The 27080-nt window shown below is 38.2% G+C and overlaps 1 long non-coding RNA gene across 1 annotated transcript in view; it reads right to left on the bottom strand.

Annotated features, from left to right (window-relative positions):
• Nucleotides 1-340: 340 nt before the first annotated feature.
• LOC139168431 (uncharacterized) overlaps nt 341-27080 on the bottom strand; it is a 31486-nt gene continuing 4746 nt past the window's right edge. The window contains exons 2-3 of the long non-coding RNA XR_011559291.1: nt 4170-4208; nt 341-553 (exon numbers count right to left, since the gene is read on the bottom strand). This is a non-coding gene — a long non-coding RNA (uncharacterized lncRNA). The remainder of the gene's footprint in view (nt 554-4169; nt 4209-27080) is intronic.

Genomic DNA, 27080 nt, shown 5'->3' with positions numbered 1-27080 from the left:
AGGTTAAAGAAGGATGCATTAAGAAGCTAAAGTAACGTTTTGAAATAGATATCACATACCCAAACTGACAGTCAACCCACAAGGTAAATAATCAGCCATTGTACTAATGTGCTATAAAGAAAAAAACAATGACACATTATCCGCCAGAGTGATAGTATATACCCATCAGTTGAACATCAAGTTTTGAAAGGAACTTATTTTTAGTTCTTAGCTAAGAACTAAACTAGTTCAGCTACTGTTGAAAAAGAAAAACATGTACTGGGAGAAAATTTAAGATAAATGAAAATTGTTTATTCACAAGCTGCCACTATGAATCAGCATGTACTTATAAAGCCACTGTAAAATTTTGAAGGTCTTCTGGAACTCAATGAAATTTTCTTGAAATGCATTAAATGGGAAAATATATCATTTGAATAAAAGGATAGATTTGACTACCCTTTCCCCAGCCTTGTACTTTCAAGTTTTTGTGGTGACTGTAATTGCTAGATTTCTTCTGTCCTTGTATATCCAGAGATGTTATGTTAGGAAAGCCTGGATTGAATCACCATTGAGCCTGTTAAATGTTTGAGAACAACTTTAAGTGACTTTGTTATACATTTTTCTTGTCCTTCCTTTTTATTTATTCATAGCCTTGAATGAACATCTATAGTGTATCATTATTCTTAATCTGTTCAAAATAGATTAGGATAGGAAAGGATAAAAATTTTTGGGAAGCAAATTTTATGTACTGAATTCTACAAGCTATTCAGTGAGAATATTTAGATACCCAAGATAATTTATTTATTTCATTTTATTTGTTTGTTTGTTTATTTGTTTACTTGCTTGCTTGCTTACTTACTTACTTACTTACTTACTTACTTACTTACTTACTTACTTACTTACTTACTTACTTACTTACTTACTTACTTATTTATACTTCTATGCCATCCAATCCCAAATGACTCAGGGTGGTTTACAACAATATAAAATATAAATCAAATGTACAATCTAAACTATAAAACCCCAATTAAAACCCATAGTTACACTATCCAGTCAACATGCATACATACCATTCATACAATTTGGCTATGATAGTTGTTAATTCATGCCCTCCAGGCTTGGCAGCAAATCCAGGTCTTTGTGGCCTTACGGAAAGCCAATAGGGTGAGAGGAGTATAGACATTGGAGGAGAGTTTATTCCATAGAGCCCAGGCAGCAACAGAGAAGGCCCTTCTCTGTTCCCCACCAATCTGCATTGTTTAGTCGTCGGGACCTGGAGAAGGCCAACTCTGTGTACTCTTATTGGTCTCTGGGAGGTATGCGGCAAGAGATGGTCCCATAAATAGTCTGACCCTAAGCCATGTAGGGCATTATAGATAATAATCAACACCTTGAATGCCTGGAGACTAATAGGAAGCCAGTGCAGCTCGCAGAGCATAGGTATTATATGGGTGTACCAAGGTACACCAATGACAGCTCGCGCAGCTGCATTCTGGACAATTTGGAGTCTCCAAACACTCTTCAAGGATAGCAGTAGTGAGGCCCCTCCTCAAGAAGCCTTCCCTGGATCCAGCTGAGTTTAAGAACCTTTGTCCTGTTTCCAACCTTCATTGGCACGGGGTGAGGTACCAGCAATACTCTGATGATACCCAACTATACATCTCACCCCACATCAGTTCAGTGAAACAGCAGATGTGATGTGCCAGTGCCTGGAGGCTGCGAGGGTCTGGATGGGAGTTAACAGGCTCAAACTTAATCAAGACAAGACAGAGTGGCTGTGGGTACTGTCTCCAAAGGACCATACTGACTATCTGTCCTTGGTTCGGGGGGGGGGGGAATTACCCCCTCAGAACAGGTTCACAATTTGGGTGTCTTGCTAGATTCTCAGCTGAAATTAGGGGGACATTTGCACAGGTTCACCTGGTACACCAATTGCGACCCTACCCTACCTGGATCAGGGGGCTCTTCGCATGGTCACTCATGCCTGTATGACTTCCTGGCTTGACTACTGCAATGCACTCTTCAATGAAAAGCATTTGGAGACTTCAACTGGTCCAGAATTCAGCTGTGCAAGCTATTGTGGGTGTACACTCACATCACACCAACTCTCTGTGAACTGCACTGGCTCCCAATCAGTCTCCAGATGCAATCCAAGGTGTTGGATATCACCTATAAAGCCCTACATGACTTAGGGACAGACTTTCTTTGGGACTGTCTCCTACTGTATACCTCCCAGCGACCGATAAGGGCCAACAGAGCTGGACTTCTTTGGCTCCCATCAACCAAACAATGACAACTGGTGAGTCCACGGGGAAGGGTTTTCTCTGTGGCAGCTCTGGCTCCCTGGAACCAACTGTCCGCAGACATCCATACCTCCCCACCCTACTGGCCTTATGCAAAGACCTGGCTTTTCCAGCAGCCTGGAGTCATTGACCGAATTAGATGCCATCTAGATCTGGCCATGAGAGATATTAGGAGATATGTATGGCTTTTACTAGGGTTTTGTAATTATTTTTTAAATTGTTCTTTTAAATATTGTTTTTATATGTTGTAAGCTTCCCAGAGTCCTTGAGGAGTTGGACATCATATAAATTAGGTAGATGATAGATAGATAGATAATAGTCTTTATTTGTAATTATAAGTTATCTACAAAAATTTGCCAGAAAATTTGGAAAAATCAACAGTGGCCAAAGGATTGGCAAAGGTCAGTTTACATTCCAATTCCAAAGAAGGGCAATGTCAAAAAATGTTCAAACCACTGTACTATTGCACTCATTTCACATGCTAGTAAAGTTATGCTCAAAATCCTACAAACTAAGGTATGTGGACCAAGCAGTATGTGGACCAAGAACAGAAGTACAAGCAGGATTTTGAAGAGGAAGAGGAACAAGAGATCAAACTGCCAACATACATTGGATCATGGAAAAAGCTAGTGAGTTCCAGAAAAACATATTCATTATGCTTCATTAACAATGCTAAAGCTTTTTATTGTGTAGATCACAGCAAATTATGGCAAGTTAGAAAAAAGAGATGGGAGTACCAGACCATAGAATAGAATAGAATAGGATAGAATAAAGAATGTAGAGAATAGAATAGAGTACAGTAGAGTAGAATAGAATAGAATATAGAATAGAATATAGAATAGAATGGAATGGAATGGAATAGAATGTTATTGGCCAAATATGATTGGACACACAAGGAATTTGTCTTGGTTCATATTCTCCCAGACCATCTTATTTGTTTCTTGACAAACCTATATATAGGTCAAGAAGCAACAATGAGACATGGACATGGAACCACTGATTGGCTCAAAATTGAAAAAGGAATTTGGCAAGGTTGTATACTGTTGCCCTGCCTATTTAACTTATATGCAGAGCACATCATGAGAAAGGTGGGACTAGATGAATCACAAATTGGAATTAAGATTGCTGGAAGAAATATAAACTTCAGATGATGCCACTCTAAGGAACTGAAGAGCCTCTTGATGTAGGTGAAGGAAGACATTGCAAAAGTTGGCTTGAAACTCAACATTAAGAAAGCTAAGATCATGGTATCCGTTCTTCTCAATTCCTGGCAAATAGATGGGGAAGAAATGGAGGTAGTGACAGATTTTATTTTCCTGGGATCCAAGATCACCGTAGATAGGGACTACAGCCAAAAAATTAAAAGACACTTGCTCCTGGGGAGAAAAGCTATGGGAAATCTATACAGCACATATCACCCTGCCAACCACAAGTGCTTATAGTCAAGGCTGTAGTTTTCCTAGTTGCAATGTATGGCTGTGAAAGTTGAACCATAAGTAAGGCTGAGCACCAAAGAATTGAGAACTATGCTGCCGGAGAAGAGTCCTGTAAGTCCTTTGGACTGCAAGGTGATCAAACCAGGCAGGCCTAGAAGATATTAACGCTGACTGATCTTTAAAAGGTCAAATCCTGAAGATGAAACTTACATAAGTACATAAGTGCACCAGTGTGCCTTATGTCCCCTGTCCTATAATCTTTCCTATATCTCCTATATCTTCTCTTCTATCCCTATATCTTTTCTTCTATTCTTTCATTGATATATTTTATTCCTATATTTTCTCTTCTATTCTTTCTCTAATGTGTTTTACTCGAGTGTATCCTCTATAACCTTCATGTGTATTATTGTGTATTGGACAAAATAAATAAATAACATAAATAAATACTTACCCAATGAGCAGGAAGGACTCATTGGAGAAGAGCCTAATGCTGGGAACAATTGAGGGCAAAAAAAGAATGAGACAACAGAGAATAAGGTGGTTGGATGGAGTCACAACAACAACCTACAAAAGCAGTATTTGACAGGCTTAGAAAGATGCATTTTTAAAAAAATATATATCTTTATTTATATAACTTTAAAGGGAATCATTAAAATCTCATATTTTTCAGACAAACATTTGCTGTTCCCTTAAGAACCGTAACATATTAATTTGACCTAGAATTATTTTTTAAAAAAACATTTACATATATAATGACAAATGTTTAATAAAATAGATTTCATAATTAAAACACCATAATCACGGCATAATTTATAGTTTCATTATATATTAACAGATATATAATGAAATTATACGGAATATTTGGCTTTTGTTTTTCTCCCTCTCTCCCTCCCTCTCTCCTTCCCTCACCCCCTCTCTGAGGCTTTATGTTATGTAAATATAAGCTTTCTCAATGAAGAAATCACTTTTAAAATTTATCTTATCATGACCTAACCTTCACATATTATAATGTAGTCTAAACTAGATATGAATTATTTTAGATGATTGATTTAATAAATTTGTTACTTGAGGAAATGCCTAATATAAAGTACAACACAGTGTTAAAGAGAATGAGCAATAAATTCAGACTCTACTGCTGTCTTGAGTTTACTGTGGGACCATAAGCAATAATTTTATTCTTCTATGCCTTAGCACAGCCCTGTACATACAGTATCTAAAACAGAGCTGTATTAAAGTCATGCAGTTCTGAAGTTGAGTTGATTCTTTAATTTGGATGCATTTGTATTTTTAATTTTTGATAATATAATAGCATTAAATAAAAATGTAATGCATATGAACTGTTTTGAACATGCAAATGAGGATTTTAGGTAGCAAAATCAGTTTTGACTAGAGCTGTTTTTTAATTTTATTTTTGATAAACTTCTCAATGAAATCTGTGTGCATAAGAAAGTTCTACATCTCTTTCCTGTAGATTGTTTTTTCATTCAAAATACTAACATAATATTTCTTTCTCCTCTTTTCTTTACATGGCTGATTTAATTTAATCTGGAAACCATTAAAATATTTCTAATGTCCTCTTTAAATATTTCTAATGTCCTCTTTATTTATAACTAATGTTAAGCAACTGTTGGTTGCCATCATAGAAGAAGCAGTTTTTCCAATTACTGATGATAGCTGTTTAGAATGATTTTATTTCAATATTTCCACTGATATTTGACCCTGTCTTTTGATACCAACTGAGCATTCATTGCTTTCTTAGAGGTAACCTTATTTCTTTTAATAAAATACACGAAAGAGAAAAAATAAATAAGATTAAGCTCACAAAAGCTGAAGGTACAAAAATAGATTTTTGATTAGCAGGTTATATCTTTCTCATGACCCTGGATGTGGCAATGTGACAAGATCTAAAAGTATGATAACTATGGGAAGTTAATTTTATTTTCTATTACCAAGTGCTCCAAATTAAGAAATAGATACGTGAAGAGATGAGAATGTGTGTCTTTTTATCCATTGGCTTTTTCCCCAATGCCCTTCCCATTATTCAATTCAAACTTCACAATTTATTTTCCCATTTGGAAGTATGTCAAATGGATATGAAGTTTCTCCTGTTCTTTTTATGTCATGCCACCCTTTCAGTGTAGCTTGTGTCAAGAACAATAAATCTTAAGGACTGAAGCGTTTGGAAAGATGAAAGCATTTTATTTCTTTCTCCAAGGGAGGATCATCTACTAAAGAACTACAGCTTTAGAGAATAGGAATTAATAAAATCTTGTCAAGTTACACATTATGATAATTAAAGAAAAAAATATTTCAACTGACTGCTAATTACTACATCATGAGTTTTACCATATAGCTTCACAATTACCTCCCTCAAATTTGAAACCGATATTGTAAACTTTTGTTTGACAGTTATGCATCTATGAATTAAAATCTGACATCAGTGTAATTATTTTTTTTATCAAACTTAAAGAATGGGGTAAAGCTTATGTGTGTAGATGTTGCATATTCATGAATATGTTGAGGGTAGTCTCATCTATCTTCAAATCATTGTCAATCAAACATAATGGCTGGAATAATTGACTATAAGCATTCATTGATCCATATTAAAACAAAGAAGTTTAATTATATTTGATTGTGTATGAAATGGATCTTTATAATGGTTCCTGGCTTAAAAATTCTTCAACTGCCTAACATTAATTGTCATTCAAATAATAAGAATAAAGGCCCAATAGGCTCAGAAATGAAAATGTTATGACTGTATATAACAAAATTGTTATATATGATTAATAAAGTGATTTTCTGAACTAAAAGAAAATTGTCATCAATCAAGAATTAGTATGGCACAGTGTTCAGCATGATAGAGTAGAGTAAGAGATATTTAGATTTAAATCTATAGTCATGTAATTATTGTGTAGCTTTGGATCAAATAATTATTGTGGCTTAACTTGTAAAGCTGTAACTATAACCAGGTACATCTTTAATGATGCAAAACAAATATGTAGCTTAATAACTTACCATATTTTTCGGGGTATAAGATGCACCTTTTCCCTTCCTAAAAGAGGCTGATAATTAGGGTACGTCTTATATTCTGAATGTAGCTTTTTTTTAGCCCTAACTAGCTGCTAACAATAATATCAGCTCTTACCTTGCAGACTCTTTCATTGTTTCTCTCTGTGAAGTATGTTTTCCAAGCTCTTAGTCTTTGCAGGTTTTTTTTCCCCATTACTCTAATTTTCTCTGAGTAAGTTTCTTTCCAGCCCTAACCAGGTGCTAACAATGTTCCCAGCTTTTATCGGCTTGCAAGCTCTTTCATTGTTACAGTCTGCCAAGAATGTATTCCAAACCCTGTCTTTGTAGGGTTTTTTTTCATTGCTTTACTTCTTCCAGATATTTCTTTCCAGCCCTAGATAGGTGCTATTAAAGCACCCAAGCTCTTTCATTGTTACTCTCTGTGAAGAATATATTCCAATTCCTAATTCTTTGCAGGTTTTTCCTCCATTGGTCTAACTTGCTCCAAATATTTCTTTCCACCCCCAATCAGGTGCTAATGATGTTCCCATCTCTTACCCATTTGCAAGCTCTTTCATTGTTATTGTCTGCAAATAATGTTTTCCAAACCCTGTCTTTGCAGGGGTTTTTTCATTGTTTTACTTGATATGAATGTTTCCAGCCCAAACCAGGTGCTAACAATGTTCCCAGCTCTTACTTGCTTGCAAGCTCTTTCACTGTTACTCTCTGCAAAGAAGAATGTTTTCCAAGCCCTACGTTTTTGCAGGGTTTTTTCCATTGCTCTACTTGGTCAGACTGTTTCTTTCCAGGTGCTAATGATGTTCCTGACTCTTACTGGCTTGCAAGCTTTTTCATTGTTACTCTCTCAAAATAATTTTTTAAGCCCTTAACCAGGGGATAAAATAATGTGCTGAAGCTGACCAAAGGATGCTAGCCAAATGATTACCTGGTGTTGTGGTTAGCTCTGGCCCAGCTCCTGCCCCAAGGAATGTGCAGATGGATGTGGGGGAAACATCCACATGCCGCAGGCCTGTTTTGCTCCTGATGGAATCTGCCGATGAAGCCTCCTCTGACCAAGGAAGTGTGAGTGACAGGGAAGAGGGGAGTTTGGCAGACAGCCCAGGAGGAGATCAATCACCTGTATCATCCTTGGATTCTGAACAAGAATTAATGACACATCCACGCATGTGTAGAGTGATGCATAGGAGACAACAACTGAAGGATTATTACAAGAGAAAATGAGGCCACCTGTGGTTGGGTGGGGCTGCTGTAATTAGTACTACAGATGAAAGTGCAACCTGGTGTTTTAGCCTCATGGCAGTTTATCTGATTCATTGTTCGTCAAGATCGTGGTTTTTGTGCTGTTCAAGATTGTGTGTGGACTCTCTGGACTTTAGAATTGGACTCAATTTCCCAGCTATTGGGTGAGCAATTGGATTGCATTTAACCTGTGCCTTGTGTGTACCAGAAAATCCCTTTGACATTTAAAAAGAGAACTGTTTCTGTTTTTCTGTTTATAAAAACTTTTGGGTTTTCCTTTTATCGTGTGGTGTGTGTCTTCCTGAACTAATTACCCTGTAATTACGGGCGGTTGAAACACGCCGGCAGAACACCTGGTAAGCAGTTTCTTTTCCCTATTTTCTTCCCCAAATCTAAGGTGCGTCTTATATTGTAGTGCATCTTATACTCTGAAAAATATGGTGTTTATTAATTTTAATTTAATAATTTAATGTTTTGATTCATTTTACTTTTCATTCATTATATCTATATACTGTTTCTGACATATTTACTTATCTAAACAGAGAAACAGAATAATTATAACCAGACAAAAGATCAGTAGGAATGGTAATAGCTAGATTTACTTGTAGGAAGATGGCATGTAATGTCACAACCCTTCCTTCGTTCCTTCTTTCCTTCCTTCCTGTCTTCCTTCCTTCCTGCCTGCCTGCCTGCCTGCTTCTCTATAATATTCATGATTGATATGAAATAACTTGTATTATTTTTGTTTTGTTTCACATAACAAAACATAGGCATTGGCAAGGATGTAATTCTTGATAATGATGTAACTTTTAATGAAATTATTTCTCTGCAGTTCAAATATCAAAAAAAAATCAAGAAAACTCTAATATTTCACAATGTTATTTATTTGTTTGCCTTTTTTAGACAATTCCTTTCCTTACAGGGAAAAAAAATGCTTCTGGGGCTTCAAACTGTATATCATTGATATATAATGATTGCAACTTTCTTTTCAGGATACGATAATTAAATCTAATTATAGGTCATTATATGAACAATTTAATCAGATTAAAGATGTTGGGTGGTTCCTGGCCACTGCATGAGATTAAAATGGATCGACTTTTTAAGGTCCTGCAGTTCTAAATTTCTTTGAAAATTAATTAAAGTAATAGGAAAATAAGACATAATTTAAGTGCTACAATTAATAGCCCACATTTGAAGCTCTAAGGTTACTTATAAAAGAGCTTTCATTTGTTATGCACCATGAGTAGGGCTGCAGTTATTTTCAAATCCAGTGAAGATAATATGTTACAAAACTTTCTGTGAAACTGGAATTTTCTGGTAGCTAGATCAGCTTTAGCTTTCCTTAATTATGCCTTCCTTCAGAAATTATTAGCTAATAAACACAATGTAGAGATTCTGAATAATTTATAGTTTTCTCAAGGAAAGTAAAATATCTTTACCAGGATTTTATCTCTTCCATTTCTGAGGAGTAATATATTGCTGTTTTATTACAGCAAAATTCTGTACAACTCCTTAGAAAAGGAAAATATATTATTATTAATTACTTTTAGAGTATTTATTTCTCACCTTTACTGTTTTTATGAATAACTCAAGGTAGATAACACAGTTCTACAAATTTTCAATTATCTTTAGTGGCGGAAATGAAATGTGCCATTTCTTAATGAATTTCACATGCTGAATTCAAATATAATAATGAAATTTGTTATTTCGCTCTACAGTGGGTAACGGGCCCAAGGGCACCCAGCTGATTTCTGTGGCCAAGGCAGGACTTGAATTCATGGTCTCCTGCTTTCTAGCTTGGTGCTTTAACCATTAGACCAAAATGGCTCCATAGTTTTTACACTATACATATTTTGAGTCATTTCTGTTCCATGTAATTCTTAATGGAAGGCTATCAAAAGGAAGATAAACTGACACAACGTCACAGGCTATAAAATAGCTTATTAATGTCTATATCACGAGAAGAGAATATTTGCGGCTAAGGGTTGAACTGTGGTGTCCTTGGCACTCTCTAGGTTTGGTGGTTTTCCTGCAGATGTTTCAACACCAAATTATTATTATTTATTATTATTATTATTTATTGGATTTGTATGCCGCCCCTCTCCGCAGACTCGGGGCGGCTAACAACAGTAACAAAACAGTATAATCCAATACTAAAAACAGTTAAAACCCATTATATAAAAAACCAATCGTACATACAGACATACCATGCATAAAATTTTAAAGGCCTAGGGGGAAAGTGTATCTCAATTCCCCCATGCCTGGCGGCAGAGGTGAGTTTTAAGCAGCTTACGAAAGGCAAGGAGGGTGGGGGCAATTCTAATCTCTGGGGGGAGTTGGTTCCAGAGGGCCGGGGCCACCACAGAGAAGGCTCTTCCCCTGGGTCTCGCCAAACAACATTGTTTGGTTGACGGGACCTGGAGAAGACCAACTCTGTGGGACCTAACTGGTCGCTGGGATTCATGCAGCGGAAGGCGGTCCCTGAGGTAATCTGGTCTGGTGCCATGAATGGCTTTATAGGTCATAACCAACACTTTGAATTGTGACTAGAAACTGATCGGCAACCAATGCAGACTGCGGAGTGTTGGTGTGACATGGGCATATTTGGGAAAGACCATGATTGCTCTCACAGCTGCATTCTGCATGATCTGAAGTTTCCGATCACTTTTCAAAGGTAGCCCCATGTAGAGAACGTTACAGTAGTAGAGCCTCGAGGTGATGAGGGCATGAGTGACTGTGAGCAGTGACTCCTGGTCCAAATAGGGTCACAACTGGTGCACCAGGCGAATTAGGTTAGTTATCTTTAAAGCTTTTTGTGGAATGGGCCTAGGTTATCTGAAGAACTTTCTTATCTTAACGCAATGGGATTGGCTCCCACCCCCCACCCCCATGCCAGCAGAGATGCCATAATTAATTGATTAGGTATGGCCTTGTGACTAGGTCATACCTAATGAAGAATTTTCAGCTGACAGGGTCTGGGAGAAAAATCTTTTCTGCCATGGCTCCTTTGGAACATTGTACCCTCCTGAGGTGGATTCAACATCCAAACTTCTTAAAACCCACCTCTGCCGTCAGGCATGGGGGAACTGAGACATCTCACCTTGCCTATGTAGTTTTAGGTATGGAATGTTTGTGTGTATGTTTTTATATAAGGTTTTTTTTTCAGTTTTTTAATGTAAAATTGTTATTTTAGACTTGATATTAGATTTGTCATTGTATACTGTTTTATCACTGCTATGAGGCGCCCCAAGTCTGCGGAGAGGGGCGGCATCCAATTATTATTATTATTATTATTATTATTATTATTATTATTATTATTATTATTATTATTATTATTATTATTATTATTATTATTTTATTTTATTTTATTTTATTTTATTTTATTTTATTTTATTTTATTTTATTTTATTTTATTTTATTTTATTTTATTTTATTTTATTTTATTTTATTTTATTTTATTTTATTTTATTTTATTTTATTTTATTTTATTTTATTTTATTTTATATTTTATTTTATTTTATTTTATTTTATTTTATATTTTATTTTATTTTATTTTATTTTATTTTATTTTATTTTATTTTATATTTTATTTTATTTTATTTTATTTTATTTTATTTTATTTTATTTTATTTTATTTTTTATTTTATTTTATTTTATTTTATATTTTATTTTATATTTTATTTTATATTTTATTTTATTTTATTTTATTTTATTTTATTTTATTTTATTTTATTTTATTTTATTTTATTTTATTTTATTTTATTTTATTTTATTTTATTTTATTTTATTTTATTTTTTATTTTATTTTATTTTATTTTATATTTTATTTTATATTTTATTTTATATTTTATTTTATTTTATTTTATTTTATTTTATTTTATTTTATTTTATTTTATTTTATTTTATTTTATTTTATTTTATTTTATTTTATTTTATTTTATTTTATTTTATTTTATTTTATTTTATTTTATTTTATTTTATTTTATTTTATTTTATTTTATTTTATTTTATTTTATTTTATTTTATTTTATTTTATTTTATTTTATTTTATTTTATTTTATTTTATTTTATTTTATTTTATTTTATTTTATTTTATTTTATTTTATTTTATTTTATTTTATTTTATTTTATTTTATTTTATTTTATTTTATTTTATTTTATTTTATTTTATTTTATTTTATTTTATTTTATTTTATTTTATTTTATTTTATTTTATTTTATTTTATTTTATTTTATTTTATTTTATTTTATTTTATTTTATTTTATTTTATTTTATTTTATTTTATTTTATTTTATTTTATTTTATTTTATTTTTTAATGTTTTGTCATGGCTTGAAGATTTGGAACTGACAATTGTACTGTGGTCCCAATGGGGGCTCACCATTCGGCTATCTCTCTGTGTGCTTCATGTTCACTCTCTCTATCTTTACAAGGGATTTATTATTGCTGTTGATTTATCATTTTAACATTTACTATTTTTAATGTTTGTAAGCTTCCATCTTCTCTGATGAAATGGGAAAAACATTAAACAAACAAACAAGTAAAAGCTCAGAGAGCATTGAGGTTCCTGGGATGTTCAGGTTGGTTTTTTTAATACATGGTTTTGAAGTCAGTATGCATTTTTGTTCTTTTGTTATTCCAAAGTTCCAAAGTAAACTTTCAAGACAAGGATTGAACTCACACAATGTTAATCTTGTCCTTGACTCCTAGAAAACATTCCTTATATTCCTCAACAGCTCAAAATTTATAGCTGGGATATATAAAAAAAGAGAAAAGGATAGCTCCCTTTGATTTTTCATAGCTTATTAGAAATCAACATGAATTCTTAGCCTGGGGAAGAAGCTGCAGAAGGTGAAAAGTCTCTTCTTTCTGTGTTCTTTTGGGAGTCATCTCTTCATACCAATTTATTGTCTTTGTACTCTGCAGAACAGAGGTTTTAAAAAATTGCAAGAAGAAAGGGAACCTTGCCTTGCTCTGATTTGATTTAGGATATAATCAAATATCCAGATGTCTTTGGCCAGATAATATTGTTAAAATGAGATTATAATAAGAGAAAGGTATTTATTTCAGTTGACCTTTTCAATAGGTCAATGTATACATACATACATATATACAAACATCCATACATATACAGACACAGACACACAAACACACACACACACAGCAACTATAAGACCAATTAGGGATATTTTATGAAACAATGCAGTTTATATAATAATAATAATAATAATAATAATAATAATAATAATAATAATAATAAAGCATGGATCATCAACATCGCAATCCCAGGGGACAGCAGAATTGAGGAGAAGCAGCTAGAGAAATTAGTGAAATACAAAGATCTAAAAATAGAGCTGCAAAGACTCTGGCATAAGCCAGTGAAAGTGGTCCCAGTGGTACTTGGCACGCTGGGCGTAGTGCCAAAGGATCTCAGCGGACATTTGAAAACCATCGGAATTGACAAAATCTCCACCTGTCAATTGCAAAAGGCCGCCTTACTGCTATCGGCAAACATAATTCGCCGCTACATCACGCAGTCCTAGGTGCTTGGGAAGCGCCCGACTGGTGATGAAATACGAAATCCAGCATAGTGATCTCATTTGCTGTGTTGTATTGACATATTATTATTATTATTATTAATAATAATAATAATAATAATAATAATGTATTATTATTATTATTATTTAGATTTGTATGCCGCCTCTCTCCAAGGACTTGGAGCAGCTCACAACAAAAATACACAATGTACAAATCTAAAGTTAAAAACAAGTTTAAAACCCTTATTATAAAAAACAATCACACAACCTAACAAACCATACATAAAAAACCATAGTAGCTATATCAGTTTCCCCATGCCAGAAGCTTTTGAAAGTCAAGGAGGGTGGGGGAAGTCCTAATCTCTGGGGGGAGCTGATTCCAGAGGGCCGGGGCCGCCACAGAGAAAGCTCTTCCCCTGGATCCCACCAGATGGCATTGTTTAGTTGATGGGACCTGGAGAAAGCCAACTCTGTGGGACCTAATTGGTTGCTGGGATTTGTGCAGCAGATCGCGGTCCCGAAGATATTCTGGTCCGATGCCCTGTAGGGCTTTATAGGTCATAACTAACACTTTGAATTGTGACCGGAAACTGATCAGCAGCCAGTGCAAGCCGCGGAGTGTTGGTGAAACATGGGCATTTTCAGGAAAGCCAATGATTGCTCTCGCGGCTGCATTCTGCACGATCTGAAGTTTCCGAACACTTTTCAAAGGTAGCCCCATGTAGTTATTAAGCGTTAAATTTATTTAAGAGATCTTAAATAATTGTTTCAATTCAGCTGAGTTCTAGAACAACCATATTTGACTTGGAGCCAAATCAGAAGTCACCCATTTGAAAAATAAAAATAACTAAACAATGCAACATTCCAAAATGCTCTAAGTCCGGGGTGTCAAAGTTGCAGACTGTAGGACGAATGCATCACATGCTGGCCACACCCATACCTGATTTAGTGAAGAAGAAACGGATGTGATACATCACATGATGACAACATGATGCCACAAGTTGGACACCCATGATCTAAGTGATCATTCTTTCCCACATTATTTTGTCTTGGATACCTGAAATAAATATTGCAAACTGAATACTTTAGACTGTTTTTTTAATGACCTCTTCTTTTAATGATCTCAGTCTGGAAATTGGCTGTCTTCCCTAATTCTTCTAAACTATTTTGAAGTTGGCCAGAATATCTTTTTTACTCTTGCTTGCTTCAAACTACAAGTTCTTGGGGAGGGATCATTCTTCCTTTACTTTCCCCTCCTGGCAGTTTGATCCTCTGCCATTGTTCATTCTGTTTGACTGATTTTTATGCCCCTACTCCTTTTATTTATCTACCATGGAGAGCTTGCAGTTTCCAATCTCCGCATGCTTGTTTCCATAGTGATGTAATAATTGTGCCAACATAAAAACAGACTGACCACAAATTTCAATATTGAAAGGACAACATGTCAATCATAAAATGTGCCAATGGCTGGCAAAGAGCAGAATCTGGAATTCCTCCTGGGAATGAAATTAAAGTGTCATGTGGGGTTTCCCCACCTCATATATATCTGAATGCCAATATTCCATAATGTACTCTGATTGGGTGATAAAAATTGCACCTACATTTAATTTTATGCTGCTCACTTTGTATGAGATGGGCAGGCAAACAGACCAATCACAGCACTATTCTGGAAGATTATTCTGGCTGGGGATCTTATTTTTGATTGTAAGTTTGTATTGATTAGCATAGTTAGGTTAGCTAGCATTGTTGCTTCAAGAAAAATGTCTTACATTTTGTGTGTTTGTGTGTACAATATGCCCACAATTGTAGGCTACTTAGGGATGACAAATGACTATATATGCAGTTTTCTTTCCATGATATAAAATTAATTTGCCTTTGACTTCTTCCAGGACAATTTCCACAACATTACCATATGTCAATATCAATTCAAAGACAATTTTACCATTTAATACTAAGCATTGTATTAATTTAGAGTTTTCTGAGTGTGTCCCCTGGTTGGAAGTTGTTTTCCCATATTAGTTTTCAAATTCAAACAAAGGAAACTTTTGTGCTTTTTTGTTCATTTCCAAAATCATATATTTTATATACAATGTGTCCTAACAAGTTATTTTCTTCCACATATAAACTATATATTTTTACTGGATCTATGTAGTTTTGTGCCATTTTTAATTTACAAAATTTATTTACAAAATTATAAAACAGGAGAATAACAGGGGATAAGAGCATAGCCACTTACTATGCTCTTATGCCCTTATACAAGGTAATGTTAAAATGCACATAAAATTATACCCAATGCATATCTGTCCTACTCTTCCTAAAGACAACTGTCAATATAATTTGCATAGTTTATTTCCAAATTATTATTGTCTTTAGATAGACCTATACAAGTATACAAAGCTCTTCAAAGCAGCTGTCAATAAACAACTGCGTGTGAGTTGACTATTTACTATCATGAAAGAGAAGGAACCTGGGTCAATGTGTCAAAATACTTATGCAGTAGAGGAATCCAAACTAATATATCCCTAACAGATGGCTATCTATCTTGTCTCCACTTGAATACCTCTAGTGAAGGAGAACCCACTGATTTGAGTAATTGGTATTGCTGTCAAACTGTTCTTACTGTTAGGAATTTTTGCTGGTACTTAATCAGAATCTCTCTTCCAGTCACCTAAGTCCACAATTTCATGTTCTTCTATCTGGAACAATAGAAAATAGGCCTTAACAGATGGCACCCTTTAAGGTATTTGGAGACTGAGAGCATTTATTTCTTCAGCCTACTCTTTCAAAGGCTAAACATGTGTATTTGTTTCCATATGAGACAAAGTTTCAAGCATACTGATACCCTATCCCCATGATGTCAAACCCATGGCAAGCATGCCACAGGAGGGACATGGAGCCATATCGGAGGGCACATGAGGCATTGCCCTATGTTAGCTCCAGCTCCAGCGCCCATGCATTCCATCTGTCCGTCCATTACCCTGGGGGGGGGGGGAACTTGGGCGTCCTCCTCGATCCACAGCTGACATTGGAACATCATCTTTCGGCTGTGGCGAGGAGGACGTTTGCCCAGATTCGCCTGGTGCACCAGTTGCGACCCTATTTGGACAGGGAGTCATTGCTCACAGTCACTCATGCCCTCATCACCTCGAGGTTCGATTACTGCAATGCTCTCTACATGGGGCTACCTCTGAAAAGTGTTCGGAAACTTCAGATTGTGCAGAACGCAGCCGCGAGAGCCATCGTGGGGCTTCCAAGATTCGACCACGTTTCTTCAACACTCCGTGGCTTGCATTGGCTGCCAATCAGTTTCCGGTCACAATTCAAAGTGTTGGTTATGACCTTTAAAGCCCTACATGGCAATGGACCAGATTACCTCCGGAACCGCCTTCTACCGCACGAATCCCAGCGACCGCTAAGATCCCACAGAGTTGGCCTTCTCCAGGTCCCGTCAACTAAACAATGTCGTTTGGTGGACCCCAGGGGAAGAGCCTTCTCTGTGGTGGCCCCGGCCCTCTGGAACCAACTCCCCCTGGAGATTAGAACTGCCCCCACCCTCCCTGTCTTTCGTAAACTACTCAAGACTCATTTATACCACCAGGCATGGGGGAGTTGAGATAGCTCTTCCCCCTAGGCCATTACAAGTTATGCATGGTATGTTTGTGTGTATGTTTGGTTTTATAACAGGGGTTTGTAGTTGTTTTTATTATTGGATTGTACATGTTGTGTTTATTATTGTTGTCAGCCGCCCCAAGTCTATGGAGAGGGGCGGCATACAAATCCAATAAATTATTATTATTATTATTATTATTATTATTATTATTATTATTATTATGTGCTGTCCAGTTGATTTTCAGCCTTAGGAACAGCTGTTTCACCCTCTGGATGCTTCAGATAAGCCAAAAACTCACCCAGCAGGTGATAGGAGTATCTCCATTCCCTCGCCCTCCCCCCAGCAACCCAGAAGCCCCGAACGTGCAAAGATGCCTAGGATTCTTGCTGCACATTCTCTGGATTTTGAGGAAGGGATGGAACGGAGATAGCTTCTGCCGCTTGTTCCCTCCCTTCCTCAGCAGCCAGAGAAGTGCTGAACATGCAAAGATGCCTAGGATCCTTGCTGCATGTTCAGGGTTTCTCTGGCAACTGAGGAAAGGAGGGAATGGAAATAGCTCTTCCACCCATTTCCTCCTGGGGATAGTTTCTGCTGTCCATTCACTTCCTTCCTAAACTACCGGAGAAGCCCAGAATCCTAGGAATCTTCACATATTTGGTGCTTCTCTGGCTGCTGAGGAAAGAGAGAATGGAGATAGCTTCTGCCGCCTGGTTCCTTCCTTCCTCAGCCACCAGAGAAGCCCCAAATGTGCAGCAAGGATCATGGCATCTTCACACATTTTTGGCTGCTGAGGGTGGGGGTCTTAGGATAAATATCAGTCAGTTTTAAGATTCCTGCTTGAGCCTTATATAGAAGAAGCCAGTCCTTTTGCTCCTTGTCCAGTTTGTGGCTTGTTCTAAATTTCAGCATGAAGCAGGCAGAATCGGAAAACAACTGATTACCCTCCCCTTCCGCCCTCCCCTTTTGGAAATCCAGGGGGTTCCCAGACTTTGGAAGCCAAAATTACAGGAGATGAAGGGGAATCAGCAGGACTCGCCTTTGCTTATGAGAGCAGAGGCGAGTCTCTCACTGATTTCCTCTCCACCACCTGTATTCCCGCCGATTCTCCTCTACCTCAAGAGCCATTGCTCTGGCTGCTTTCTTGCGTGCTGGCTTGCACACTGTTCCTTAGGCCGGTGACTTGTAGCTTGTAGCTGTGTAGACTGTATTGCTTGTCTAGAAAGAGTCCTTATCTTGCACTGTTGGGGCAACTGCAATTCAGGTAATTTTGCCTTTTTGGCTAGCCTGCTTTTCCGAACGAGCAAACAGCAAGCCAGGGAAAAGTATTGCAAGCATTATCATCCATGCCTGTTTCTGCCATTTGTTGGTAGAAAGCTGTTCTGTCTGGGTGCCCCCAGACTTCAACACCAACTGGAAAAAGCAGCCAGACACGCTGGTAAAAGCAAAAGTACTTTATAGTTTGAAAAATAAACACAGAGAAAAACCTGTTCTTCCCAACAGGCAGGCTATGAGGCTTCACAGCAAAGTCCTGACGGCCAGACAATACAGCAGACTTCTTGCTGGCACACACACCACTGTAGAGAATAAGCCCCCACATCTTTTCCCCCAAGGTTTCAGCCTTCAAGGCCACAAGCCAGAATCAGAGACGCCAAAGATCACAGCCAGGTCCCAGGACTCCCAAAGATAATACTCCACAATACAAGAAGGGTGGGTCTGCCTTTTCAGCCTTTCTGGGGAGAACCACACCCAAACCCAGCTGTTACCTATTTAGGACTGGAAGTACCTGGCTAATTGTCCCCTTCGTTGTGCTGCTCTTCTCTGCTTGTGATCGATGATGGCTTGAGCATTTTCATCTAAGGACTCCAGGCTGCTTGCTGGGGAGAGCTCCACCCCTGGGGATTCTGGCTGTTCTCCCTCTCCCTCGGCCTGATATTCCTCCTCCCTTTCTGCCTGGGCCTCCTCCTCCTCCTCCTGTTCCTCATCCTCCCCCTCTGAGCAGGGAGCCGGCAGAGGTTCAGCCGTTCCCTGAAGAGCCTCAGACGGAATCACAACAAAAGCAAACTTGGGAGGGGGTACGGGTGAAAAAGCAAAAGGCAGATTTGGGCGGAGTATATAGAAATTTAGTTGAAGCTCCTTATTTATTTTATTTTTGGGGTGGGTCAGCAAAATCTAATGATGGCCAGAGGATTTTTCTCTAAAATATCCTTGGTTCGGGTTTTGTTTGGAGCCATGGTGGGGAGAGGGACAAGGCTACATAGTTTTGTGGCTATAATTGGCTGTGGAAAATTTAGTGTATTCCCTGCATTTGGAGAAATGTAAAACAGAACAATTGCAACCGTGTGCCAGGATAAGGAATGCAAAACCCTTGGAATAATATCTTCGGAGTTTTGCGTGTGTGTGCAGTTCCGGTTTGCCCTTTGGGACATTTTTTCACCTACCAAGCTTCAGAAAGGCCTGTGCAAATGCACGGAAGATAGCACTGGGGGGATGCATATGCGTGGGGGGAGGGAAGGGATGTGAGCATGTGCATGCATGCTAGCACACCCATGCACACCCCTTTTGGCACGTGAACCAAAAAAAGTTCGCCATCACTGCCCTATCCCATTCTTTTTTCTGCATCTGTTTGATTTGTCTTAAAGTTTGGGCTTAGAGCAGGACACATACTGAAAACAGAAGCTGACAACTGCAGAATAAAATAGAAATATTACTTCCTGTAATTTGGAAACTGCATTTCTGTTGATAGTGCTAAACTTGTTTTGCAAACACAGTTCTTTCTTTTTTTTTTAATAATTTTTTTATTAATTTTCTTAAAATAAATAGACACACATACAAACATTAAACATAAAGTGGGGGTGCATTTCCCCCACTTCTCTTGAAAGTATACATTCAAGTACAGAAAAAGAATACATAATTGAATATATGTTAAATGTTAAAAGGTCTAGTAAATTTGGGTTAAAGTTTTACAAATCTTAAGTACTATGTAAATTTAAGGTAAAGTTCTTAATATATTGCTTATACGTAAACTAGTATACCATAGTCATCAAAAAATACCTTTAATCTAGTTTTAACTACTATACTAATATACCATAGTCATCAAACAAAACATTTAAACTAACTTCAACTACTATACGTATATAAACCAAAGTTCTTAATGTGTTACTTGTACATAAACTACTGTATCATAATCATCAAACAATACATTTAAACTAATATTAATATTGTTATCACCTAGGTAAAAACAAATACAAAAAATTAACTAAAGATAAATTTGTATATCTTATTTTTTCTTATCTATCCATTTATAAACGTTGTTCCATGTTTCATAGAATTTAGTATCTTCTTGATCATTTAATCGTCTTGTCATCATGTCCATTTCAGCGCAATCTAATATTTTAACTATAACTTCTTCTTCCTTGGGGATTTCTTCCCCCTTCCAATTTTGCGCATATATTATTCTAGCCGCAGTTAATATGTGCACATATTAACTGCAAACACAGTTCTAACTGTTACTCATTTACTATTTAATTACTATTTTTTCACAAATGCTGTGAAATTGTGAAATCTGATTTCATGCTTGTACTCTTCCACTTTGGCTGAACTCACCATCCTAAAAAGGCCAAAAGCACTAAGTCCTTCATTCAGATATCTTTTGTGCTATCAATTCTCTTAAGGTCAAGTGCTAGTTGCTAATTAGAATGCTTTTTACTTCCAATCCTTTCAAGGGCAAAGCGAGTGTTTATAACTATGTCTGATGCTCAGTTATAATTTGATCTAGTTACTCCCAAGACATTGTATAAATATAGCCCATCTAGCATGTACAAACTATCAAAGATGAGAAAGAAGATTGACCAAGAACATTAGGGATATAGGTAATAGTCATTCATAACTACTTAACTGCTTCAGTGGAGAAAGGGGAAATGCTGAAAGAATTAATCTTTTGAAAATTTATTTATTTGTCTCTTTTCAGTATTTTCCCTTTCTCCATTGAGATATTTACCACATTCTTAACATAGAAACATAGAAGACTGACGGAGAAAAAGACCTCATGGTCCAGCTAGTCTGCCCTTATACTATTTCCTGTATTTTATCACATATCCATCATAAGATAAAATGTTCTCTTGATTCCAATTTTAGCTTTAGTGAGAGTTGGGTTTCTCAAAAGGAAATGGTTGATAACCTGGTTCATAGCTCTTGATAAATCTGCAGATGAAGATCTGTAGCCAAAAGAGTCTTTTCCAAGCTTTAGCTAGTGCAACAATTGTAACCATTCCTGAGAAGGAGGCAATTATTCATGCCTTGAGTATCTTATAACTGAACTACAGTATTGTACAATCTGAAAGCTTCAGATGATGAAGAATATAGTTTATTCTTACGTTTCATATGTTTAAATACAAATCAATGAGAATAAATTTGTGTGCCTTAAATGCCATAAAAGCAATTGTAATACAATGGTTTTTTAAAAAAGAAAATATTAAATAGTACTCATATTTTTGGAACAATTCAGAAAACTATGCTAGCTGTGAAAAATAAAACAGTAAAACAATAGATCATTTTTATGTATTAAAAAAAAGGATCTACAATTTCTAAAAGAACTAGGAAGGCTTTTTGATGAAGTACTGAAAAAGGTTATGCAAAGAATATATTTCCCCTGATTCATCTGAAAACAGCTCTTTCATTGGTTCAGGCAATGTAATTCTCTTTTGACAATTCACAACAATGGTATTACTGAATCTAGGGCAACCCTAGCCTTAACTATAACAATAATCCTATTGTTTGTAATATCCTGCCCGAAAGTTTCTATTCAGTATAATAATGTATAGGAACTTTTAACTGATGGAAGAGAATGCCATAAACTAAAGAGAATTGTTCCCTAATCGAGTTAATATATCCTCCTACTTCCTCTTCCTTCCCATCTTCTTTCTAAACCATTGCCTCTTCTATATAATTACTTCATACAGGTAAAGAGTAAAGTGGTTGAAAAGAGCTTCCATTGAATCACTTGATGTTAATTGTGACTGCTGGACACAGCTATTTTACTATCTCTACATGAGAGAGAACTGATTGCTCTAGCCGTAGCTTTCTTTAAATTTGCTAATCACATCTACTTTTTTCACTTAGAAGTTGGAAGCTGCTTTTTATTCTGTCAGAAAGGCAAAAGGAAAATATGTGCTGTAATCACAGTAAGCAAAGCATTGCCTTCATGAGCTGTCAACTTTTCCCCAAAAAAAATTGCCATGAAAGATTGTCACTCATTCATAGTTTTACCTGCCATACTTTAAATATTATACTGTAGTTCACTTCAGGAGAATTCTGGAGAAACATTTTATAAAAAAATAAAGAAATATAATCAGAATAGATGAAAACAATTTCATTGGACTGTTTTTCATTGCAGGCTTTATTATTATATTCCCACCCTGTTAAAGTTCTAAAACATTTATTTGTGGGAAACCTTTCTGAAGAATCTTTCTTTATATATTTGGTCAAAGAATAATATGGTCACATTGAAGTAGACCCAGAGACAGGGTTTTGAGCAATCGGTACTTTTATTCAGCTCAGAGAACAAGTGACAGCTCAGCAAGGTAAAGTGACAATTCAGCGAGTACCGACTGACTCTGCCTGGAGAAACCGCTCCTTTTATATATTTGCGGTTCCCGCCAAAGCTAGAGCCGTCCGCGTCTGAGCCAATCAGGAGCGACTTCCTGCTTGGGCTCAGACAGCGCTGAAAGAGGAACAAACTATTTACAGAGTTACAAGGTAGCCATTACAGGATACAACACCCCTCCCCTCATAGTTGGACACATCCATCAAGAAAGCCATGTGACAAAGTCGTCCAATCGGTGGGGCCTCTGAGGAGCTCGCGCTGACCTGCGCAGTTCAATTTCTCCTTCGCCACCGACTGTGGAGGATGGCTCGCCGCTGTTCTCCCGGTGTGGCGGACTTGGCCTGGCGGGCCCAACGAAGGCTTCGGAGGACGAGGATGGTTCGGCGTCGCTGGATGGTTCCCCCTGGCCCGATAAGTCTCTTTGCGTGTCTCTTATTTCGGGCAATGTACTAAAGTCTGTTGAAGGGGGAGAGTCCATGTCAGCGGTTTGTGGCAATTGATTTTCTGTTCGCTTCCGAATGTGGTCTATGTGTCGTTTCCACAAACGACCATCCTCTAGTTTAACAACATAGGTCTTAGGTGCATTTTGCTTAACAATAATTCCCTTCATCCAGTTTACATTTCCATCAAAACTTTTTACATATACATTTTGTCCCAAATACATTTCTCTTTCAGGTTTTGTACACATTTGGTTATTATTAACACAGAACCTTGGGTTTAACCTGTCTAGTGGTGACCTCAACTTCCTTCCCATCAATAACTCTGCAGGGCTTACATGTGTGTGCGAGTTAGGGGTAATGTGTTGGGTGAGTAAGAATTGGTCCAAGTTCTGTTGCACATCCCCAGGGCCTGACCTGCGCAATGCCTCCTTTGCCACCCGTACGTAACGTTCTGCCAATCCGTTAGCCCAGGGCGAATAAGGCGAGATGAGGGCATGCCTGACCCCTAGGCCATCTAGGAACAATTCGAATTGCCTGGCTGTTAGCTGTGGCCCATTGTCAGACACTAAGAGATCTGGGCAACCATGGGATGCAAACAGTCTGCTCAATACCTTGATAGTGGCACTTGTGGTTATGTTGTTCATTGCTATTATTTCCAACCATTTGGAGAAAGCATCAACCACTATTAAAAAATACTGAGACCCCACTGGGCCAGCAAAATCAATGTGGATTCTAGACCAAGGACCAGCAGGCTGTTCCCACTCAGCCGGAGTTGTTTTGGGGGGACTGGGCCGTGACTCTTGGCACGGATCACACTTTGAAACCCAACTCTCAATATCAGCATCCAGCCCTGGCCACCATAAATGCCCCCTTGCCAGGCTCTTCATCCTGACGATCCCAGGATGACCCACATGTAACATTTTGAGTACCTTTCCCCTTAGGCTTTTGGGGATGATCACTCTATCCCCCCACAGCAAACAACCTTTTACATACGATAACTCAAGTCTCTTGTTTTTAAAATCACACAATTCAGGTTTCACAACATCATTTTGCCATCCCTTTAGAACACAGTTCACCACTTGTTTAAGGATTTGATCTTGCTGCGTGTGTGCAGCTACCTCTTTTGCTGTGGTTAGTGGGTTTTCCTCGAGTTCTATCATTAACACATCTGTGGAAGGAACAGGGTCTTCCACTAAGTCTGTTATGGGGCATCTGCTGAGACCGTCTGCATGATTGATTTCCTTCCCCCCCTTGTGGGTGAGCTCATACTGATACCCTGAGAGGAAAAGAGCCCATCTGATTAGTCTTGGAGACATAAAAGGTGGAGTGGGCTTGTTGGGGGCTAGCAGGCCTAGTAGGGGTTTGTGGTCAGTGACTAGCTCAAAGCTTCTTCCAAAAATGTAATTGTGAAACTTCTTTACCCCTGCCACTAATGCTAGAGCCTCCTTGTCTAACTGGCTATAATTCCTTTCTGTGCTGGTCATGGTTCTTGAAAAAAATGCTATTGGGGCCTCTGTCTTATTAGGTAGAACGTGAGCTAGGACTCCTCCTATGCCGTACGGCGAAGCGTCGCACGTGAGCCTAATGGGTAGTGAAGCACTATATTGGACTACTACACTTTTAGAAGTTAATAAATTTTTTATTTGAGAAAAAGCTTCACGTTCAGTTTTCCCCCATGTCCAGCGGGCTTCCTTCTGGAGTAAACGATGGAGAGGCTCTGCTACTGTTGCCTTCTGCTTTAAAAAAACGGAATAAAAATTAAGGAGGCCCAAAAATGCCTGCAACTCATTCTTATCTCGTGGCTCTGGGGCTTCTCTAATTGCTCTCAGCTTCTCTGTTGTGGGGTGGATACCTTCCTTATCTATTTTATATCCTAGGAATTCTATACTGTTGGTTCCCCAGACACATTTATCAGGCTTGATTCTTAAACCTTTGTCCTGTAACCTCTTAAGTACTTCCCTTATTCTTTTGTTTACTTGTTCCTGGTTTTCCCCTGCAATTAAGATGTCATCAAAGTATGGAATGGCCCCATTTACCCCTGACAATAGGCGTTCCATAATGCTCTGGAATATTCCTGGGGCTATGCTTACCCCAAACTGTAACCTCGTGCATTTGAAAGCCCCCCTGTGCGTTACAATTGTTTGAGCGTTTGCTGTTTGTTCATCGACCGGAAGTTGCTGGTAAGCCTGCGCCAGGTCGATCTTTGCAAACCTTTTCCCCTCCCCCAGGGAGTGTAGCAGTTGTTGCACAACCGGGATGGGGTAGGGGTGGTGTTGGAGTGCCTTGTTTAGGGTCGATTTGTAATCAGCGCAAACTCTTAAAGAGCCATCTGGCTTCAGAGGGGTAACTATGGGAGTTTCCCATGGCCCCTGCTCCACAGGGACCAAAATACCTTGGCTAATGAGTTTGTCCAGCTGTATGTCTAGTTTGGGGAGGAGCGGCAGGGGGACCCTGCGAGGTTTTAGTCTGATCGGTGGGACCTTGGGGTCAATAGAGAAAGATATAGGGGGGCCCTTATACAATCCCAGTGTGGGGCTGAACACTTCAGGGAACTCTTTCACAAAGTTAGGCATATCATAACAGTTTACATTACACACACCCGAAATCTCGATCCCCAGTGGTTCCATCCATGCTAAACCCAGAAGAGAGTGCTTGGCCCCTGTTACAATAAGCATGGGAAGGGTACATTTAACATTCTTGAATGCGATAGGTACGTTTGCTGTTCCCAAGACCGAGATTACTCCCCCCTGAAAGTCTCTAATCACCAAAGGGGTTTGATTTAGGTCAGCCTTAGATACATTAGGCATATACAGTTTAAATTTTTCCCAGGGCATGATGGTATATCTAGAGCCCGTATCCAGCTCCATTGAGCAAGGTTGGTTATTGAGTAACAGTGATATAACAATTTTAGCCCCTTTTTTGGTTGCCGTGTTATTCACGGAAAATTGAGAGTTACCTCTATAGTAGTCGCGGTTAGCGGTTGAGTAGTTCCTTTGACCCGCGTTGCGGAATGGTCTCCTTTCTCGCGCTTGGGGGGTCTGGTTTTGAGGTCGCTGGTATTGCGGTGTGGCAAATGTTTCCTCTGGCGCTGTTGCTCTGCATGCGATGGCGATGTGGCCTCTCCGGTTGCAACGGCGGCATGTAGCGTCTCGGAAGGGGCATCGATGGCGCTGGTGATTTCCCCGGCAGCCCGCGCAGGGGGCTGGGTGAGTAGCTCTCAGGTGTCTCGGCTGGTCTTGCACCAGGAGGCAGTTGTCTCCGCTGGGAATTTGTTGGCTGTTGTCTGTTTCCACGGCGCTGGGAGATGCGGAGTCGATTTTTGCAATGAGTTCTCGCCTTCCGTGCTCTTTCAATTCTCTCGCCGCTGCGTCGGCTGCTTCTGCGGTTTGCGCCAGTTTAATTACGGTTTGTAGAGTCGGCTCTTCTTCGATGAGGAGTTTATTTCTCACCGTGTTGCTTTTCATGCCGAAAACCAGGGCGTCGGTGAGGCGAGCTTCCGGGTCTTTAAACTTGCATTGAGCAAGTACCGTTCACAGCCGCGTTGTAAACTGGCTGATCGACTCGGTTTCCCTCTGAACCATCATGTGGAATTGATGCCGAAAAACCATGGCTGGTTTGGTCGGCTTGAAATGGCTCGCCAGTTTTTGTTGTAGGACGTCCCACGCTGTGGCTCTTGCTTGTTCTGGTTCGGTGAGAGTTTGGGCTAGTCTGCGGATTTCTGCGCCGCAGTAGTTAAGGAAAATAGCCCGTCTGCGATCGGCTTCGGCGTCCTGCATTCCCGCCGCCTCGAGGAAGATCTCGAAGGTGGCCATGTACTCGTCCCATGTCGATTTCTCGGGATCGAAGAGTTCCGGAGCCTGGCCGATCTGGATTTTGTCCATGTTGCACGCGAAGTTTCTTCCGT

This window comes from Erythrolamprus reginae, chromosome 5 (genome assembly GCF_031021105.1).
Source record: "Erythrolamprus reginae isolate rEryReg1 chromosome 5, rEryReg1.hap1, whole genome shotgun sequence".
NCBI classification, from domain to species: Eukaryota; Metazoa; Chordata; class Lepidosauria; order Squamata; family Dipsadidae; genus Erythrolamprus; species Erythrolamprus reginae.
This window is presented reverse-complemented; position numbering and strand designations above follow the sequence as displayed.